The sequence below is a fragment of the Phyllobates terribilis genome, unplaced genomic scaffold (genome assembly GCF_046119375.1).
Source record: "Phyllobates terribilis strain yellow unplaced genomic scaffold, ASM4611937v1 Scaffold_8__6_contigs__length_399053987, whole genome shotgun sequence".
Taxonomy (NCBI): Eukaryota; Metazoa; Chordata; class Amphibia; order Anura; family Dendrobatidae; genus Phyllobates; species Phyllobates terribilis.
The window spans coordinates 360,846,098-360,860,296 of record NW_027362768.1 but is presented as its reverse complement, the minus strand read 5'-3'; the positions used below and the strand labels follow the sequence as shown (position 1 = coordinate 360,860,296).

Here is a 14,199-nt window from a genome sequence, read left to right as displayed (position 1 = left end):
AAGAGATGGGTTTTCAGGTTCCGTCTGAAGGATCCGGATGTGGTGGATAATCGGACTTGTTGAGGCACAGAATTCCATAGAGCGGGGGATATTCTGTAGAAATCTTGGAGGCAATTGCGTGAGGAATGAATAAGTGTGGAGGAGAAAAGGAGGTCTTGGGAGGACCGGAGATTACGTGAGGGAATATATCGGGAGATTAGTTCAGAGATGTACGGAGGAGAGAGGTTATGGATGGCTTTGTAGGTCAGTGTTAGTAGTTTGAACTGGATACGCTGGGGGAATGGGAGCCAGTGAAGGGATTTGCAAAGGGGGGTAGCAGACGAGTAGCGAGGCGAGAGATGAACGAGTCGTGCAGCAGAGTTGAGGATGGACTGGAGAGGTGCGAGAGTGTTAGCATTGAGGCCACAGAGCAGGAGGTTGCAGTAGTCAAGGCGGGAGATGATGAGGGCATGCACAACCAGTTTAGTAGATTGAGGGTTGAGGAAAGGACGGATTCTGGAAATATTTTTGAGCTGGAGGCGACAGGAGGTGGCGAGAGCTTGGATGTGGGGTTTGAAGGACAGGGCAGAGTCAAGAGTTACTCCGAGGCAGTGGCCTGTTTAGCAGAGATGAGGGCTGATTTGAATGTGAGTGTTGCTTGTAATTTATTATACTCTATTCTATTGTAATCTATTATCTATATATAGTAATCTATTAGAGGTAGCAAAGGTTAATTAAAGTAGAAAAGTTTATTATTGTTGTATAATTACATAATTTAGGTGAGCACCTTGGAATGCCAAAAGTCATGTTGCAGAATATCTTTCTTAAATTATGCACAAAATTCTTTTTTTTTTTTGCATTTGTTTCTATATCAAGTAAAACTTGCTGAACAGATAATTGTCAAGTTAAAGGAAGGAAAGGGTTGTAAATTTGCATGTAAAAAAATGTTTTTGCAAAGAATATAGATATGGGATAGATGTGAGATAGAATAGGTAGTTCATTATGTATAACATTTTATTTAAATGTCTATACTAAGTGATACCAAAGTTGTATAAAAGTTGAAATTTTGACAACTGTGAGATTATTCACAGGTTAAATTGTTATTCTCAAAATCGCGATGTGATCTATAATAATTTACACATTTTTAAATTTGCCCTATTTTGCATATATCACATATTGTCCCCTTAAGGATGACCCTCCAGGCTCTATTTACCCCCAGTTGCCTTTGGACAGGTCCGTTAGTAGTTCCAGCTAATGTGCGATCATGCGCAGTGCAGTTTGTATCCTCTGCTTCCTGCCATCATACTGTAGCTGTGCCATATCTAGAATGGAGTTTCTCTTGTGAGGGATGATGTCACAGAAAGAAGCGAAGCCTCCTTCATTAAAGTGCAGAGAGCTCAGACCAGGAATACAAGGGCAGTATATACAAGAGGATGATAGGAGAGATATACTGCGAAATAGGGCTGTATTGCTGGGGTTGAGAGGAGAGATGTACTGCAAGATGGGCTTTTTTTAAAGAGGAGAAAGAAAGACCTGTACTGCAGGATGGACTGTTTATAGAGGAGACAGAAAGAAGAGATATACTGCAGGATGGGGCTGAATATACATGGGACTGAAAGGAGAGATATACTGCAGGATTGGCTGTATACAAGATACAGGAAGGAGGGAAATACTGCTGTATGTAGATGAGAGGGGAGATGTATTGCAAGATGGAGCTGTATACATGGACTGAAAGGAGCATTGTACTGCAGGAGGAGGCTGTATTTCTGAAATTGGGAGGAGAGATGTATTGCAGGATGGGGTGTTTATAGAGGAGAAAGAAAGGAGAGATGTACTACAGGATGGGGTGTTTAAAGAGGAGAAAGAAAGGAGAGATGTACTACAGGATGGGTTGTTTATAGAGGAGAAAGAAAGGAGAGATGTACTACAGGATGGGGTGTTTAAAGAGGAGAAAGAAAGGAGAGATGTACTGCGGGATGGGTTGTTTATAGAGGGAACAGAAAGGAGAGATGTATTGCTAGGTAGGCTGTATGTAAAGGGGACAGAAAGGAGCGATACACTGCAAGATGATGCTGTATGTAGATGACTGGAGAGATATTCTGCAGAGTGGAGCTGTATACATAGACTGAAAAGAGCAATATACTGCAGGGTGGGGTTATGTATAGAGGGGCTGAGAGTGTATACTGCAGGATGGGGCAATATACAGAAACTGAGATTAGATGGTCTATGTTTGTTGCCTGCTGTTAAGAAATCAGTGAAACAGCAAATGCTGCTCTTTGATGCTTATGAAAGGTGATTATCTTTTGCTTTAGGCATCAACAAAGCAGTAATTGTAGTTTCACAAAACTGATCTGTCAGCAACAGGTAACTAACACAACTCTACACTGCCATTGTGGTGAAGTGCAGGAGAGTTGAGCTCTGTCAGAATCAGCTAAAGATGTAAAACCACACAGGGAGCTATATTGAAGTAGATGGCAGAAGATCACATCGGCCAGTCAGAGGGTGCACAGAAACACAAGGTGAATTCTACACTTAGATTAGCTTGATGATAGCTCAGGATGGAGCAGTAGGGAGTTGACAAGAGATCGGTGAGGGGTCTGCAGAACTGAGGAAAAGCAGGGTGCTGCTGGAAATTGATTGTGAGCCTTCACGGGCAGGGTCCTCTCTCCTCCTGTACCAGTCGCTGACTTGTATTGTGCAAGATTATTGTTAATGTCTTTGCTATGTATACTCCCTTTCACACTGGTAAAGCGCCATGGAATAAATGGCGCTATAATAATAATAATAATAAAATGTAGTTTTATCAGGTAAGAATAGGACCTCCCATTCAGCTATGTGAAGCTGGATGCTCTGAGGGTCAAGTACAGATTAAAAAAAAAAGCACAAAAGTACAAAAAAGAAACTTTGTTTGGCTTAGTCTGTATGTTAATTAATAAGTAGGCATTTACTGTGCTTTGTGAAAACTCACTTGGCATGGTAACAATGTATAAAAGATGGTAAATTTGAGAACTGTAATTAAAGCATAGATAGAAATATAAGAAATACATAGACACGAGATAGATAAAAAATAGATATAGAGATAGGAGATATGAGATAGATAAGAGAAAGTTACATAGACACAACATCAATGGAAAATATGATAGATGGAACATAAATAGAAAATATGTTGCAGAATTCGATAATTCCGGTGCTTGTGGCTGTTTCCTCCCTGCATCCAGCAGCTTGTAGTCCTCTGCTGCAGCCTCCAGGATCTGTCCTCAGGAGCAGCACTCCTGTGGCACTGTCCTCAGGAGCAGCACTCCTGCGGCACTGTCAGCAGTGAGCAGGGCAGGTAGCTTGCACAGCAGAGACATGTGAGTTCAGTCAGTCAGTTACTCATTTGCGGAGTGTTTGTGTTTATGCAAAAGGGGCCTCTTCCTGCATAATCTAGAGTAAGGCAGTGGCTTTTGTTGTGTTTAGACCACATGCCTTCAGTCCTTCCGTACACTGACGCTGGTGTGAACGCACACACACCGCCAGGATAGTCCCTTTTCTTTCCTCCAGTGGATTTACACTTCCCTGCACTCTCTTAGTGGGATTATACACACATGTACAGGCAGTTACACCCCTGACTCCTTCCCATGAATGGGTAAGTTTTGCCTTCAGCTTCATACTTTTACCTTTCACGAGACTTCTTCGTACACCTTTGTACTGGAGGTGTTCACACTTTGTCACCTACGACTACGTGGAAGACAACTGTTTGGGGGGGTGGTTGTAGTCCTATCCTTGTGTTTGCACGTACAACTTTTTTTTTTTCGTCCCGTAGTCGAAAATTCTTGTCTAGTGACTTTCGTAGAGAACGTTCTCATTTTCTGTGAGGTCGGAGAATAGTGACTCCCCGGTAAAATGAGTATTTTCTTGGGTGGAGAAGTCTTCACCGCAAGTGGAGTCAACTTTATGCAAGGTCTGATAGGAAAGATCTTAGGAGAACATATGACAGCCCCCTTCCTCTATTGCTGGCGAAATTCCATAATGGAGAAGTGGGCTTGTCTCGCTTGTTAACCCTTTGCATTGAAAAGGGTGCATTTTTTTTTATTATTTTTTAATGTTCAAGAAGTTATCGGATAGATTTACCAACAGAATTCTGACCAGGAATCGACTATATTCTTTGTACAGCTCTGCGGACTATGTTGGCGATATATAATCACCTGGGCTCTTTAAGAACAGAATTAAAAATGATTCCATAGAGATCCACACATACGACTCCTTTTAGTTACGATCCTCTCGGATTCTTCCGAAAGAAACCTTCTAAAAAACCCTGTTGTTAAATAATACCTTTACACTGAATTCTTTTCTTCCGTCGTGATTTCCTTCGCGAAACCCAGAGCATCTAATAAGCAGAACGATTTCGATTTAAGCTTTTGTAATAATAACACTGGGTTTTTAAAAAAAAAAAAATATATATATATATATAATAAAATAATAATAAAAAAATTACTTTTGTTTCAGAGGGAAACCATTAACTACTTAATTGCTGCAACTTATTAATTCATTCAAACATTAGGGTGTGCTGTTTCACCATGTGTGAAGGATTGGCCGGCACTGCGTACAAATGGCTGCATCGACAGAGAACTCGGTGGTTTAAAAGAAAAAGAAAAAAAGAAGATATACTTACTTACCTATGTCATTTTATGGATTTTTTTTTTTTTGTATTTATTTTCATTTTTTATTTATTTTTCTTTCTGCTGTAAAATTTTTGTCTTACTTTTAGGAGGCAAAAGAAATACACTTCTTCTTTTTTTTTTTTTTTTATATTATTTTTTATTTTTTTTTTCCCAAGAATTACTCCGTCAGTGCTTCTTGTATGATTAGCGCCTTTGTGTTCTTAAATTTTGATTGATAGAGATAATCGTTTTCATGTAAAAATACAGACAGGTACTTAAAGTTACAGTGACAATAGCGATTAGCATTTTCTTTATCTTATTGTTTAATGCATGTGGGGGGCTGGGTGTCTCTTCTGATTAACCCTTGTGGCACAACGGGGGGGGGGGGGGAAATAAAATGATTTTAAGACAAAGGTTTCATAAACGGTTTTGGAAATAAAACTTGCAAATATTATGTTCCTGGCGACGTGTAAAAGGCAATCAAGGGACACCCATAAAAATCCATCCTCTTGACAATGACCGAAGTCTCCCACTTTTACGGTGAGATAAGAGAATTTTCCCAATTAATATAATAAATGGCTGATGAAATTCTGCAGCGGGTTTCCTTCCAAAGTAAAGGCAATTTTTTTTTTTTTCCAATGCGGGGAAGAAAGACAAAGTTCCAGCCTTATATTAACAGATATGAGCTTCCACATGGCAAATGAAATTGTCTCCTTGGTCGACGATTCATGTGTCCTTGGATAGAATGATAGACATGAATATGAGGTTAATTAAAACCAGGGGAGGGGTCACAAGAGTTGAGGGTGGGGGTGGGCAATGGGGACAGTCCTTAATTTTGAAGTCAGAAGCATAGATTAATTTGGTGCTAACAGGATTTTAATTCAGGCTATGACAGTGTAGAGCACCAACTCATTATCTTTCAAAACGCGGAGAGTAAGTCAACGAGAAGAGCAAATTAAAAGATTCTGTCGTTGACCACAAATCATACTGTGTGTATTGGGAGGATGTTCTGTGGTACACTTGGCTTAAGGATGGGGGAGGACGGTCCAAAAACAGATGAGTCTCTAGTGTAATCGTCACCGAAACATCTGGTCTGGTAACTTACAACATCCGTCATCCTCTGGTTGCACATTGTTGTGAATGGACCGTCACTCTAAGCACAACTCGGTTGGCTTTTATCCCCTTTTCAGTTGTGATTTTTTTTTTTTGTTTTAAGTTACATGTTTTTTGTATTTTTTAATTTTCTTTTGCTTTTTTATTGTTATTTTCTTAAATTTTATACTCTACTTTTACTCCAGAAAAATGATCCAATCAAACTTGTTTTGAGAAATTTGGTTAAATGTAATATTGATTAGTTTTATATATATTTTTTTAATTTCTTCTTTAATTTATACTATGTTAATAATAGACATGGGTAATTTGAGTTAGTTTTTATTATGTAGAGCACACTTTTCTAGCTTCCGAAACTTATTTGTTTCGGAACTCGGGCTACTAGTATATGTGGACCTTTCTCAAGCCTTTGAAGGTAAAACCTGCAAGCCTTGAGAAAGGTCCACAATTTTGGACCGAAACTTTGCCGTATGGGCTATTAAACCTTTTCACTTTATTCCACTCTGTGTGCTGCCTCCATATTTTCGCATGGATATATATATGTATATATCTATCTATATATATCTATCTATATATATATATATATATATATATATATATATATACAAAAAATTAAGGTGCAGCACTAGCAGAAGCAAAAAAATAATTGATAGCAGGTGCAGGGCCCTCCAGGCAATACCAAACCTCAGTTTATTTTCAAAAAGATGAAGGCAGCACTCCAAAGTCCGATTTTCAGTGGTGTATTGACCCATGGTGACAAGTCAACGTTACGTTCCAAGTATGGAGAAGCTTGAGAAAGTTCCAAACTTGGAACGAAACGATGCCTTGTCACCATGGGTCAATAAGCCACTGAAAATCGGACTTTGGAGTGCTGCCTTCATCTTTTTTAAAAAAAAAATATATATATATAATTTTACTTTAGAGCCTGATTGATGCTGATAAATAAAATAGTTAATAGTACTTTGCGTGTGTCGAATATTTCTGTGATTCAAAAAGAGTTAGGAGTTGGCAACATAGACAAAATAATGATTATTTATCTACGGTAAAACTTCTGTAATTTGGAATTGAGTGAAACTGGATTATCAGATATTTTGGTTTAGGCCATGGCCCCACTATCAGGATTCGGTATTTTTTCTTAAGAGTGGAGTGGGAGCCAAAACCAGGTGAGGAACAATCAGAGAAAAGGTAGAATAGAAACAAGTCACCAATTCTGCATTTATCACCCACTCCTGAGAAAAAATACTGACCAAATACTGATAGTGGGGCCGTGGCCTTAAGAGTGAAGTAACTCCTCTTGAAGATTGGCCAACATAAAATGATGGTTTCATAATTCAAAGTTTTTTTTCAAAGTTGTCTTTGTTTTTTGGTATTTTGAGATTTTTTTAATTTTTGGATACTGGACGAAAGGAGTTTTAGGATATATTTGAACAAAAGTTATGGGATTACAAAGTATGACGGCAAAATATAATACGATGAGTAGTTATGGGTGCCAAGAATGGGTACTTTCCAATATAGGGTTTGGTCCATTGTCTACAGAGAGATAATCATTGATTCATTGGATATGTAGGATATTTTGTGCTTTCGTGCACATTTCTGTGCCAATTTGTTTCTTTACTATATCTGACGTAGAATCTTCCAGTTGTAAAAAAGTTGAAGAATATTTAATTTTATGAGATTACACAACATTATGAAGCTCTGCGTTGCACAATGTATATTTATATAGTTTTTCAAAAGGTGGATGCGCTTATATTTACTATTGATGCAATCATTGACTAATGTCTGGAAATCACTATCTTATACATTTTTTAATCCCCTTTGTTGAGGAGTTTTGGAAATTTTATAGTAAAACATTCAAGTTATTAATACTTTTCGAACAGTGATCATGATAAAAATGATTTTGGTGTGCACGTCCATAAATCAAAAGGGAAACCTTATATGCATGAGGACATCGTCTTACGCTTAGTGCTCAAAGTGGTGATGAGAGGACTGACTTATAAATAATGAGCTGAGTCAGGACAAAGTGGGCTCAAACTAGTTTTGAAAAAACAAAAATCCTTCACCCAGTGTGGTTTCCCCACATGCGAGGGCTACTAATTATCGTAAAAGTTTGGATGATTCATGGTAAGGACCATAATTAGTGCATGTAAGGCTTTCTTGAGTGGCATTTGAGGGCAACGTACATCTAAGTGACTAGTAAATTATATCAATCAAGGGTAAAAAAAAAACATAGCTATGTGATAAAAGTTTGACGTAGGATCGGCATGATAAATTGAGATGACCAAGATTGACCAAGTTCTTGGTTCCCATTATGTCTCCTCCATCCCTTAAGTGAGCTGGGACACCCAAAATATTTTTGCTTTACCATTTTGTACCATTGTGGTTAGATTATGTCTGTAATAAGATGTTGATGAGGATAATACCAGATATAATTCTCATCTCCTGGTATACCATGATATTGAGCTCGAATAGGAATGGGTTTGAAGTATGGTAAGAACATAGATGAAAGGTGCAAACCTTCAGTCTGTTAAGCTCGTAGTTGGCCCATGTATGACTGGCTATCCAGTTCTTCTGTCCATTAGAAGCTATCCATATCACATGTGTTGAAACATGTCTTGGAAATGATGTAATACTTGCTATTTACACTAAGTGGGGTTATGAGAACTAGTAAAACCTTCACTGACCTCAGACAGTTGAAGATCATGGTATCTCAGTTATCGACTCTATTTGAGCCACATTTTGGACCATTAACTTCTCATATCATGTACCAGTGACTTTAATACGATGGTCTATGAGTAGTGGCTCTCAAACCGTTGGGAGTCTTCAGGTTTGAGGACACTTGGAGTACTTTTGTGATGGCAGGAGTTTCTTTCTCATTGACATTCTAGAAACTCTATACATTGTAAAGGCCCCCATACACATTAGATGGCTCTTGGCCGCACAATGCTTCGGCCTATCGTTCGGCCGGCAGCTATCTCGGCGGTGTCTCCCATATCAGAAAGCTGCCGACAGACATCTTTGCCGGCAGCTTATCTCCTGGAGCACAAAGTGATAAGTAGTTCAAAATTGGACATGCCCGATAGACATCAGTTGGCCGGTGCCCCCTTACACATTAGAGTGTTGGCCGAACTTGTCAATAAGAGCGGATGCAGTCAACATTAGTCTAATGTGTACGATAGGGAGTCTTTAGAACTTAATTGCCTCATCAGAAGACATTCATATTTTGAGCATGTGGTCTGTCTTGGTGGGCACTCTTAAAATCCAATGGAAGCTATATTACAATACAATTCTTAAAGGGGTTGTCCACTTTAGAAAAATGATCTTTCAATGTGTTTGGAATAGAAATATGTATAATTTACTAGTATACAGGTATTATCAAAGCTACACCAATGTCCCAGTTTCCCTATCTGCCCCATGACCCAGTAATTTAATTCAGAGCTTGTGCCAGACAAGAGACTGTTTTCATTTTGCTATGTGTCAACTTATTAGGTAATTTTAATAACAAAACCACCTCCTTTCTCTGCCATGGGTGAAGAAGGGTGTTGCTCTCCTGTCACCTGGCTCCCGCCTCGTGTCCTCCATCCTTCCTCTGCTACGGCCGACTCTCGCATGTTAATTTACTATGGTAACCCGGTACGCATCTCATATCCTTAGGCATGCTCAGGTGGTGGTGTGCCCTTGAGTATTCAGGTAGACATGCCTCTACTTTGGACTAACAAAGCTACACTCCAATTTTCAGTGCCTTCGCTGTTAAGCTGGGCTCTGCTGCTTTGTTACAAGTGAGTCTCCTGTCATATCCAGCCCTGCTAATCCACTGGGCTCTGCTACATTGATCAGCTTTGCTACTTTGCTGAGTCTACTGCTTCATTGTGGTCTACTCTAGACTCTGTTCTTCGACTCAGTCATCTGTATTATCAATTGTTTCGATGATCCACCTCACTAGGTGAGACATAACATGGGGCTGAGCTATGGAAGTGAGCCGGTCAACCAGCCAGCCCCCTTTTCACACAGCACTCATGACATGCCGACACTGGAAACTCTCCTGTGTCAAGCACAAGACAGACATGGAGGTGCCGAGACCTAAGACCCATGGTGAAGCTTTGCAAATGTAAGTATATTAGTAAGGTATGGATAAATATGTAATGGCTTTCAAGTGGATAACACCTTTAAATATATAAGACTAATAAGAAAACCAGCTTGTTGATATCTTGTTGGGGGCTGAATTAAAGACTCTGGTTAACAGTATATGGCATGATATGGCGCCTCTACAGATACAGGTTTTCGGCCTCTATGCTTTTTACTCTGTAAATGTTATTTTTCTCGTTCAGTTGCCTTAATTTCCTGTTTACATTTGGATTGTAAAAGCCACAAAAAGAGTTTTCAAGATTTTCTGTTGATGCGAAAAAAAAATATATATATTTTGAGCTAATTTTTTTTGCTGCTAAGTTGGCCAACTGTGTGTGAATTATTTTATTTTGTGGTTTATTAATGCAAATTAAAATTCCACTAGGCTACAGAGTGTTCAGTGTCATCCGGAAATTGTAACTATAGGCTTAGAGGTTAAATAATAATTAGACTTTAAAATTTTCAGTAACTTTTTTGCATTACTTATCTTGTACTGATTCTGAATGATAGATTGTATTCTACTCTGGAGCTGTATTCACAATTCTGCTAGTGACTTTAGGGGAAAAAAAATGTTTTCTTTGGGTCCACTTAACACTTTAGCTGAGCTACTCTAAAGAGGATCCATGAAAAGGTCAAAAGTGGCCAGTTTAAGCTCTTATTTTATTCCCACTGCTTCCTTGAATATTCTTTTTGTTTTTTTGTAAGTTTGCCATACGGTTCCAGAGATATGGATCTTTTTATTTAGTTCAAATTTTTATGGTTTTAGCTAAAGAGGCGTGGCTAACAAGGCAATAATGCAGAGCGGCCTAAGCACACGCCCCAGAGGATCCTGTGAGCACCGCCCCCTCGGAACAGCCCATAAAAAATAGTACGAAATAAAAAGTCCGATGTCTCTGGAACCGTATAGCTGATTTTAAAAATACAAAAGATGTTATACTCAGGGGCGCAGCAAGAATAAAATGAAAACAAGAACTGGCCTCTTTTAACTTGGTAACAAGTCTTCTTTAAAGAATTATACTAGAGTTCTTTAATTGATAAAATTGCAAAATGCTGGTGAAAACAAACAACTGTGAAATTTACTCCATTATTATTTTTATATTTTATCACTCATTAGGTTACTTTCCACTGCTGCAGTCTGCTAGGCGAGGAGCGCAGCGCTTACAATTTTTTATAGAGCTTGTAAGCGCTGCTCTGGAGCTCACTAGCTTCATTTATCTGTGCTACTCTGATTTTGTATACTACTGTGTCGGTGTCACGGGTGTGTCAGGTGTGGCAGACAGTCGTTCTGGATCCAGCTGTAGAAGGTCATTGCGCTTGGCTCTGCAGGCACCTTCCTGATCCTTTCATCTCTGTAGTGTAGTGATATATTTCTCCCTCTAGGACCGAGCAGTGGCCTCCACCTTCTGCTGTTAATTGACACACCCTTGCTGAATGTTTAAATACCTTCAGTCTCCAGACAGTCGCCAATGATAGCTCTATTTCCTTCTGTAAAGGCCTAAAGTACTAGTAGTCGGCTAGTGTCTTCTTGGAGATCCATTGGAGGATAGTTGGCGTGGTCTCTCTGGTGTCTTTTCAAGCTAAGTGTATTCCCTTGTCTGTTTACCTGTTTGTCTTTAGTTGCAGTGAGGGCTGACTAGTGCTCATCCCATCCCCTCCCTACCTAGGGCCTATCGCTAGGGGCAGTCAGGGATTAGGTTTCCTGCTCGGCGATAGGTGCGGAACCTATTCAGGGATGTTAGAGGAGACATTGTGTTGTCAGATCTGCCTAGGGGTCTCCACTTCCCCTTTCCCTGGTGTTTGACTCCCTTCCCTACTTCCCATCCTTGTGCACATGGTTCTACCCACACCTTTCGTGACAGTCGGGCAGCTGACCATTCAGGGCAGCAACGTGACCATGCCGCTCGTCCAAACTGTCAATTGTTCAGGTGCACTCTGTCTCCTGGCAAGCAGGAAGCATTCCTGAAAATCAATCAGAACTTTAATGCAAAGGAATAATTTACTTTCTTTAAATGTAAATACTATGTACAGTCATTGGCGTAAAGATGACCCTTCCAAACAGATCAAGATCTGTACAAATATTGAATCATCAAGAACTGCTTGCACAATGGCCCAAATAGGAGCCCAACCAAAGACTGTTTTTGTAGCTGAGGTCTTCTTTCCATTGAGTCCTCCAGTACAACAGTTTATCATGAATGGTCCTTGGCCAAAGTTTGAGTTGGCGTTTGTTTTGTTTTTTTTTAAGCTTTTTTTCCTTCTACTTCTGTGTATGATGTTTAACTTTGTGAAGAAGAAACGTAAACCAAGTCACATTTTAACTTTCCCCTGCATGGCATTGTTTAGGAGAGTTAATGAAGCCGATAAACAAGGGGTTGTTTTTCTAGTCGGCTATGTAAGCTTGCACCTGTGGAATGTATATGTGTGGAATATGAGCTTTCCACATTCCTCTTTCTACAGCCTTTTGGGCTTAGTATAAAAGTTATTCAAGTTTTACAATCCTTGTTGTGTTTTCTTTGCAAAGATACTCAATCAGTAGTCAAGGCTATTTTTGTTACATGCCATCAACCCAACAATGTGCTCTTGTTTCCTAGACCTTTTAGGTCCTTTTTAGCCAGTACTGGATCTATTATTGTAAGGTTCTCCATTCAGAGACACCATAGACCCTGATAACAGGAAAATATTCCCTACAGTATCAATTATTCATCACCGATTTCTACCATTGATATTTGGTGGATTCATGTTGGTTTCACCCAACCTTTGATCTCATATGATCTTTTGGGCTCTCCTTATCTACATGATTATTTTCCAAATTAATGACACACCATGGCAAATGGAGTATTATTTCCTGGAGGAAAAAGATTTGGAGGCTCACCCAGATCTCTGCATCACAAAATTCACATGGCCATACACATTAGTCAGCCATTGGCCGATCGGCCAAATGCTCTTTACTCTCTCTGACTCCACCATACGCATGCAAGTTTTTTTTTGGCAATGAGGGAGAAAGAAACTCATTACTAGAAATCCCTAGATGCATTGGATGGTCAACCAATAGTGTCAAAATCATTGGGTTTGGCTGGTGTTCATCTAATGTGTATGAGCATCTTTTGTTTTGCCCAGTGGTTCAATCCAATTTCTAAATTTCCAAGGGATTTTTTTCCTAAGAGGCTTAATAGTTTTGGGATTAGTTTGATTAAAGGTGTGGTATCATGAAGGGAAACCTCTTATGAGAGTTACATTGGTGATCATCTGATCACACGGGATCACTCTTGAAACCCCTAATGATCTGCTCGATGGTTCTGTTGAATTATTTTGGCTTCATGTTGGATTTATGCTTGATTTATGTCATATCTATGTTGGATCTATTTTAGATCTATGTTGGATTTTTGTTGGTTTTTTGTTGGAGCTATGTTAGATCTATGTTGGATCTATGTTGGCAATCTGTTGGATTTATGTTGGATTGTTGTTTTTATGTTGGATTTATGTTGTTTTTATGTTGGATTTATGTTGGATTTATGTTAGTTTTATGTTGAATCTATGTTGGATTTATGTTGGATCTGAGTTGGATATGCATTGGATTTATGTTGGATTGTTGGGTTTATGTTGGATCCATGTTGCATCTACGTTGGATCCATGTTTGGATCTATGTTGGATTGTTGGTTTTATGTTGTATTTATGTTGAATCTATGTTGGATTGTTAGATTTATGTTAGATTCAACATAGATCCAACATAAAACCAACAATCCAACATAGATGCAACATAAATCCTTGTTGGATTGTTGGTTTTATGTTGGATTTACATTGGATTTATATTGGATCTGTGCTGGATTGTTGATTTTATGTTGGTTTCCTTGCAGTATCAATTAGTCACCACCTTCCTGCACCATCAATGGAGGGTGGGTAATTCTGTGGATTCTTGTTGGTTTCATCCAATCTTTGATCACAGGGGATCTCATGGGCTCATGATAGATTTTCACTGAGGCAGGCTGTGGCTGGCTAACTTCCCCTGAATGTAGTATTACATGTCGACCGTAAAAATAAATGACCAACTTGTAGTCAATGAATGGATAATGCCATTTTCACACATCCAACATTAGCGGATGGCTGTTGAGTTCCGATCAGGAGACCTGACATTGATCCAGACATCACGGCCCGTACTCAGACCATGAGTGAAACCAGCCTATGGCATATGAACAAGATTATTGTTTGTGATGTATGCTCTTTAAATAGCTTCACCAAGATTGGAAACACATGATTGCTTTCCTCCAGAACCAGCGCTACACCTGTCAGTAGGTTGTTGCCGGTATTGCAACCAGGCTTCATTGAAGTAAATAGGGCTGAATTGCAATAC

The 14,199-nt window shown here is 39.2% G+C and overlaps 1 protein-coding gene across 12 annotated transcripts in view; it reads left to right on the top strand.

The window, feature by feature from the left end:
- The window catches only part of FOXP1 (forkhead box P1), an 809,982-nt gene that overhangs the window by 345,556 nt on the left and 450,227 nt on the right, over positions 1-14,199 (top strand). The window contains exon 1 of one of the 12 annotated variants that reach the window (XM_073644749.1): positions 3,400-3,607. The exons of the other annotated variants lie outside the window; for them this stretch is intronic. The gene's annotated coding sequence lies outside the window, so the exon portion shown is untranslated. Of the gene's footprint in view, positions 1-3,399; positions 3,608-14,199 lie in introns of those variants that run through there. 12 annotated transcript variants of the gene reach the window in all.